Below are 7,495 nucleotides of genomic sequence, written 5' to 3'. Positions count from 1 at the left end.
GCTCTATATATCTCAGCATAATCGACCTGACAAATGTCTAAATCTGGCAATCCTGGAAGCTTCTAAATTGGCGAATGTTCCTCTATCCATTGATGTAAGTTTCATATCTGTTTTCGTTTTCGTTAGGAAGTTGTTTTGGAAAGAATGCAGTAGTACGTATGATACTCCTCATTATTTTTGGGCGATTCTCCACTTGTCTGTCATGTTACCGTGTAAACAAGGTTCTCTATATCTCAACATAAACGACCTGAAAATTGTCTAAATCTGACAGTCCTGGTAGCATCTGAATGGGTGAATGTCCCTCTATCTGTTTTCGTTTTCGTAAGGAAGTTGTTTTGGAAAGAATGCAGTAGTACGTATGATACTCCTCATTATTTTTGGGCGATTCTCCACTTGTCTGTCATGTTGCCGTGTAAACAAGGCTCTATATATCTCAACATAAACGACCTTAAAAATATTCTAAATCTGGCAATCCTGGTAGCATCTGATTAATTGAATATTTCTCTAACCACTCGTGTAAGTTTCATATCTGTTTTCGTTTTCGTTAGGTATTTGTTTTGGAAAGAATGCAGTAGTTCGTATGATACTCCAATTATTTTTGGGCGATTCTCCAATTATCTGTCATGTTGCCGTGTAGACAAGGTTCTCTATATCTCAACACAAACTACCTGAAAATTGTCTAAATCCGACAGTCCTGGTAGCATCTGAATGGGTAAATGTCGCTTTGTCCATTGATGTAAGTTTCATATTTGTTTTCGTTTTCGTTAGGAAGTTGTTTTGAAAAGAATGCAGTAGTACGTATGATACTCCTCATTATTTCTGGGCGATTCTCCACTTGTCTGTCATGTTGCCGTTTAAAGAAGGCTCCATATATCCCAGCATAAACAACCTGTGAGTTGTCTAAATCTAGCAATCCTGTTGAGATCTGAATGGGCAAATGTCCCTCTATCCATTGATGTAAGTTTCATATCTGTTTTCGGTTTCGTTAGGAAGTTGTTTTGGAAAGAATGCAGTAGTTCATATGATACTCTTAATTATTTTTGGGCGATTCTCCACTTGTCTGTCATGTTGCCGTGTACACAAGGCTCTATATATCTCAACATAAATGACCTGAAAATTGTCTAAATCTGACAGTCCTGGTAGCATCTGAATGGGCGAATGTTTCTCTATCCATTGATGTAAGGTTCATAGCTGTTTTCGTTTTTGTTAGGAAGTTGTTTTGGAAAGAATGCAGTAGCTCGTATGATACTCCTAAATATTTTTCGGCGATTCTCCACTGGTCAGTCTTGTTGCCGTTACACAAGGCTCTATATATCTCAACATAAACGACCTAAAAATATTCGAAATCTGGCAATCCTGGTAGCATCTGATTAATTGAATGTTTCTCTATCCATTGGTGTAAGATTCATATCTATTTTCGTTTTCGTTAGGTAGTTGTTTTGGAAAGAATGCAGTAGTTCGTATGATACTCCAATTATTTTTGGGCGATTCTCCACTTGTCTGTCATGTTGCCGTGTAAACAAGGCTCTATATATCTCAACATAAACGACCAGAGAATTGTCTAAATCTGGCAATGTTGGTAGCATTTGAAAGGGCCAATGTCCCTTAATCCATTGATGTAAGTTTCATATCTGTTTTCGATTTCGTAAGGAAGTTGTTTTCAAAAGAATGCAGGAGTTTGTATGATGCTCCTAATTATTTTTTGGCGAATCTCCTCTTGTCTGTCATGTTGCGGTTTAAACATGATTCTATTTATCTGAGCATAAACAACCTGTGAATTGTCTATATCTGGAAATCCTGGTGACATCTGAAAGGGCGAATGTCCCTCTATCCATTGATATAAGTTTCATATTTGTTTTCGTTTCTGTTAGGAAGTTGTTTTCGAGAGAATGCAGGAAGTCGTATGCTACTCCTAATTATTTTTGTGCGATTCTCCACTTGTCTTTCATGTTGCCGTGTAAGCATGGATCTATATATCTCAGCATAAACGACCTGTGAATTGTCTAAATTTAGCAATCCTGGTGGCATTCGAATGGGCGAATGTCCCTCTATCCATTGAATTAAGTTTCAAATCTGTTTTCGTTTTTGTTAACAAGTTGTTGTCAAAAGAATGTAGGAACTTGTATGCTACTATTAATTATTTGGGCGATTCTCAACTTGTCTTATGCGGTGTAAACATGATTCTAGATATGTCAGCATAAACGACCTGTAAATTGTCTAAATCTAGCAATCCTGGTGGAATCGGAATAAGCGAATGGCCCTCTATCCATTGATTTAAGTTTCATATCTTTATTCGTTTAAGTTAGGAAATTATTTTCGAAGGAATGCAGGACTTCATATGCTACTCCTCGTTATTTTTCTGCGATTCTCCTCGTCTGTCATGTTGCCGTGTAAACGTGGCTGTAAAAATCTTAGCATAAACGACCTGAAAATTATCTAAATCTGGTAACATCTGAATGGGCGAATGTCCCTCTATCCACTGCTGTACGTTTCATATTTGTATTTGTTTTCGTTAGGAAAATATCTTCGAAAGAATAAAAGAATGCAGGAGTTCCTGTCCTACTCTTTGCTATTTTCTGCGATTCTCCACTTGAGTACGCATTATTGGTGCTGTTGCTGTGTAAACATAATTCTGTATATTTCAGCATAAACGACCAGTGACTTGTCCAAATCTGGCAATCCCGGTGACATATGAATAAGCGATTGTCCCTCTATCCATTGATGTTTCATATTCATATCCGTTTTCGTTTGGAAAATATCTTCGAAAGAATGGGGAGTTCCTGTCCTCCTCACTATTTTCTTATTGTCCACTTGTGACACATGTACATGTTCATGCGTATCCCTTAATCAAAAAATGAGTGATACAGTGTAAAAACATAAAATTACAGAAAAAGTTATTATCGCAGTTTTCTAAATCTGTAGAAAACAAACGTAATGCTGAAAATGAAGTTTACGAGAAAATAGTATACACACAGAAATTTGCAACATTTTCTGAGCAGTCCTTGTAAGTAATTTGTAAAATAAATCCTTACACGACAGTTTTAATGCCCTGCTAAGGCCATCAGCATTTGCATTGGAACTTCCTTTTCTGTACTGGACCGTAAATGAATATTCCTATAGTATCATGGCCCATCTTAGTAACCAATTGTTACTAGTTTTGCTCTTGTCTAGCCATTGCAAGGCTCTGTGATCAGTAAGCACTATGAATGCACGGCCATAGAGATAGTACTTGAATTTGTAATGACCCAGATAACAGCCAGGCTTTCTTTTTAGGCACAGAGTATTTTTGTTCACGTGCAAGCATCTTTCTGCTTAGATACGCAATTGGATGTTTATCACCCTCATCATCTTGTTTAGCGAGAACAGCACCAAGTCCAAAATTAGAGGCATCTGTTTGTAGAATGAACCTCTTGGAGAAATCTGGTGCATGTAAGACTGGCAGGTTTGTTAACTTTTCTTTCAAGGTAACAAAAGCTCGCTCACATCTGTCTTTCCACTTGTGAGAACTAAATCAGTGCAAAGCCAAACACACAAATTTATCTTAATAAAATATTTTATTACCTATTTACAGTCCCGAGGTTCACCCTCTCGTAGTTTTGTACAGTTCCTCAAATGAGGATATTCATTAAAAAAAATGACGTCAGAGAATTGTTTTACGGTTTAATTAAAAGAACTACATTAGACGCCAATAACACCAAACATTATGCTTTGGAGGTTCAATCACAAGACAATAGTGCTACAATAGTAAATCAAGTCAATTAGCTTCAACAGCGAAAGATTCCACATTTACAACACATGTAATTACCGGTAAGTGCACCAAAATTATTTCAAAAGCCACCAAGGCTACTTCCAAGTTCAGGAGAAAATATTCACCCGACACAAAGGGTAAACAATGCCACACAGGCTAAATGGTACCACACTGGCTATAGTGCCACACAGGCTAAATAGTGCCACACAGGCTAAATATATAGTACCACACAGGCTAAATAGTGCCACACAGGCTAAATAGTGCCACACAGGCTAAATATATAGTGCCACACAGGCTAAATAGTGCCACACAGGCTAAATATATAGTGCCACACAGGCTAAATAGTGCCACACAGGCTAACTAGTGCCACACAGGCTAAATATATAGTGCCACACAGGCTATATAGTGTCATAAACAGTGCCACACAGGCTAAATAGTACCATAAATAGTTCCACACAGGCTAAATTCTACAACCAAGCCTTTAATACAATATGACATAACAGTTTATCTTGGTCTGCATGGGCCTCGGACGTCTACGGCAGTCGTAGCGCTCCGTCAAACAGCTAGCGATGCCCTCACGAGACACAGCACAGAACAGTGGAGAGCATCTTGGCCGGACCCAAGGTAGTAAAACTGCCATAAGGTAGGGCTCTCTAGAAAAATTGATAAATTCAACTCCAAATAGTTGTACAATACTGTTCCTCATGGCTGACAATTATCAAAGTTGTGACTTTTCCAGGAACATCAAAATGTATGACTCTTCTATCAAAATATTACGATAATCTTTTATACAAGTACCCTAAATTACTGAACACAGAAAACAATTATTCTTACAGTTTGTGGCTTCACGGTTGTCTGCAGTCAGTCACCAGTTCCAGGGTCATTTGACGGTCCGCTCAGAACGGGGAAAAGCTGTATAAGCTGACAAAGTATGGCAAACCCAAAAGAGCACAAGGCCCTTAGCTTAAATTACTCTTGTTGGATTGGAGAGCCTGACCACTGGTGTTAATATGATTTACGGCAAGACAACTGACTGACTATGGGTAGCACATCTTCACTCTATATACACCACACTCCCTCACACTCCAGTGCACCCAATGAAAAGACCACACCCAACTGAAACATCCCAACTGCTTGTACTCACCATTCAAATGCAAAGTCCACAATTTAGAGCCCCAAGCACCTTGTGTTAAATGCAAATCAATGACATCACATACTGAAATGAATATTTAAATCAAGCAACTTCTCTTGTTGCAGCCAAAATTGGGAAACTCAATAAAAATCTACATGAAAGAAAAATAATAGTTGTCATTTTAACAAAAATAAAATGGGCTGAGATGTGGCACCATTCAATTGTGTCTTTTTAACTACTAGTGTAGCATATTGTGGTACAAATTTCCTGTAGTACCCTGATAGGCCCTGAAATGCTCTGACCTGTGTTTTGGTCATAGGCCTGGGAAAATTTGCCACTGATTCTATCTTTTCTGTCAGTGGCTGTATGACACCACCACCAATGATATGACCCAAAGATACAACCTTTGGATAAGCTATTTTACATTTGAGTGGTTTAGCTGTTAAGCCTGCTTGTGCTAATCTGCGCAACACTTCTCTTAAATGGAGCATATGCTCCTCCCATGTGCGACTGTAAACACTGATGTCATCGATGTATGCCTTGGCATAGCCTTGGCAACCAGCAAGAACTGTATCCATCAATCTTTGAAATGTACTACTACTGTTCTGCATATCAAAGGGCAACACATTGTAACAGAATTGACTAAAAGGTGTCAAAAAGGATGACTTCTCTTTCGTCTTTTCATCCAATGGAACCTAATAGAAGGCTTTTGTCAAGTCGCTAGTGGATGTAAATTTTGCATTCGCTACATCCTCCAGAATTTCATCAATTCTAGGCATCTCATACGGGTCAAGTTCCGTTACTTACTTCAGAGACCTGCAATCTGTGACTACTCGAATCTGCTTAGCAGTTTTTCGTAGAACAATAATTGGTGATGCGTAAGAACTAGAAATTGGTTCAATTATTCCCATATCTAGCATACACTGAAGTTCATTTTGAACTTCATCTTTGAGTGCAAACGGAGTACGGTTGCTCTGTGTCTTATCAGTTGTGGCCCTTGTGTTTTGATTTCATGTTTCACTAAATGTGTTCTCCCTGGAACATCTGAGAATACTCTACAGTACGACTTAAGAAAAGATAACACTTCTTCTCTTTGGATAGGTGTCAATGGATCAGCAATAGACACATCTTGCCATGTATGGGTTTGATAGTAACTCATCCCTATATCCATACTTCTTTCTATGTCATCCTTTTGCTGGATTACATTATTGTTATCATGAACAGAGAAAGAGTCAATTTCACTAATAATATAATGGCATTCTGCCATTCGTTTCTCGTGATCTTTATCTTACCACAGCTTCATCATATTTACATGAATGATTCGTTCAGACGTCCGTTTGTTAGGTAGTTTGACTTCGTAATTGGTCTCATTAACTCTCCTCAAAATCACGAATGGACGCTGCGATTTGCTCTCAAGCTTCGATTTTCCCATCGGTAGGAATAAGAGCACTTTATCCCCCGGTTGAAATATCCTAGGGGAAGCATTTTTGTCATAGTATTCCTTCATTTTACTCAGACTTTATTCAACATTTGCTGTGGCTTTGGCCATCAACTTGTTCATCTTCTGCTTTATATCTATCATGTACTGAACTACATCTGGGGATGAGTCATCATCTGTTGTCCAGTGCTTTGTTATCAAAGTTAGTGGACCCCTCACTTTTCTCCCATTTAACAACTCAAATGGGGAGTACCCAGTAGCCTGACTAGGTACTTCTCTGTATGCAAACAGAAATGGGGAACGTATTCATCCCATCTTTTCATTTGTTTGTCATCTAGGGTTTCGATCATGTTCTTTAACATGAAAGCGTTCCGTCAAACCATTGGTTTGTGGATGGTACGGTGTTGTGGGGATTTGTTGTATCCCAAGACTCTTGGACATATTTTTCATGATCTGAGACATAAAATTTGTATCTCGTTCATGCACAATTTCTTTTGGCAATTTCACTATTGAAAATACTTGGATCAGGGCATTTGCTACTGTGTCAGCCCGAATATTTGGCAAAGAGATAGCCTTGGGATATCGTGTCGCATAATCAGAAATTGTCAACAGGTACCTATTCCTTTTTATGGATCTGGGGAAGGGACCTACAATGTCAATTCCTATCCTCCTGAATGGAGTCTGAATGATAGGGAGATTGCACAGTGGATGTTTACGAGGACTTTTTGTCTTGTCAGTGATTGGCAAACTTGTCAATTCGGCAACGTGTTGAATATGCCTGGCCAGTAAAAATGTGAGAGTACCCTATCTTTCGTTTTGGATACCCCCTAATGGCCTGCTACAATAGCATCATGTGCCAGCAGAAATACTTCCAGCCTACACTTTTGCGGAAGCACTATCTGATGCACAATATCACTTGGATCAGATTTCCTCTGCCATTTGCGCATTATCAATCCATCCATCATAAAAGCACACCCTGTGTTTGCCCACTTCACTCGTAGGAACATCGCAAACTCTCATCACATTGCAAACTCTCATCACTGTGTTGCAAGTTGATTAAAGCCGTTCTGCCAAACTTTTTTTTACGTTTTTGTCATCTTTGTACTCAACTGTTGATGTGTTTTTACATCACCATTCAAGGTTGAACTTGCACTATTTGTACTTGAAGACGATTTAT

General features: G+C 38.7%; 1 long non-coding RNA gene across 1 annotated transcript; it reads right to left on the bottom strand.

The window, feature by feature from the left end:
* Window positions 1-3,535: 3,535 nt before the first annotated feature.
* On the bottom strand, window positions 3,536-6,151 carry LOC147798571 (uncharacterized). The gene is made up of 2 exons (XR_015426070.1): window positions 4,583-6,151; window positions 3,536-4,401 (listed from the first exon to the last, which is right to left on the bottom strand). It is a non-coding gene; the product is annotated as an uncharacterized LOC147798571 (long non-coding RNA).
* Window positions 6,152-7,495: the final 1,344 nt, after the last annotated feature.

Source organism: Acanthaster planci, linkage group LG07 (genome assembly GCF_054643075.1).
Source record: "Acanthaster planci isolate LZ-2023a linkage group LG07, COTS_SCS, whole genome shotgun sequence".
Lineage (NCBI taxonomy): Eukaryota > Metazoa > Echinodermata > Asteroidea > Valvatida > Acanthasteridae > Acanthaster > Acanthaster planci.
Note: the sequence above shows the minus strand (reverse complement) of the source record. Positions and strands in the feature narration are given on the sequence as shown.